Source organism: Odontomachus brunneus, unplaced genomic scaffold (genome assembly GCF_010583005.1).
Source record: "Odontomachus brunneus isolate Ranch 3 - 2012 unplaced genomic scaffold, Obru_v1 Obru_scaffold_150, whole genome shotgun sequence".
Taxonomy (NCBI): Eukaryota; Metazoa; Arthropoda; class Insecta; order Hymenoptera; family Formicidae; genus Odontomachus; species Odontomachus brunneus.
Genome location: NW_022639600.1, coordinates 852,283 through 852,573, shown reverse-complemented (window position 1 = coordinate 852,573; position 291 = coordinate 852,283). Strand labels below are relative to the sequence as shown.

General features: G+C 46.7%; 1 protein-coding gene across 1 annotated transcript in view; it reads right to left on the bottom strand.

Annotated features, from left to right (window-relative positions):
• Positions 1 to 291, bottom strand: part of LOC116850603 — a 114,988-nt gene that overhangs the window by 32,728 nt on the left and 81,969 nt on the right. The gene's annotated exons all lie outside the window — the stretch shown is intronic.

The window sequence follows — 291 nt, the reverse complement described above, 5'->3', positions numbered from 1 at the left end:
TACGTTGGTAAAAAATAAATATGTTGGTAAAAATACCGGTAATATGTCGGTAAAAAAGAAATGTCGGTAAGTCCCCTCTCCCGCGTGACGTCAGCCTCCGCGCCAGCAGTTCCCCTCGCCCCGCACCCCCCTCAGATGACCTGGGTTAGAACCCCCCTTATATACCTACTTGCGGCTCTGTATCCAGCCGAAAGACATGCAGATCGTGCATCATCGTATCCCCATTACACGAACGTGCTCAATCTTCAAGGCATTGAGTTCCCTATGAAAATTAATCAAATTACAAGATTT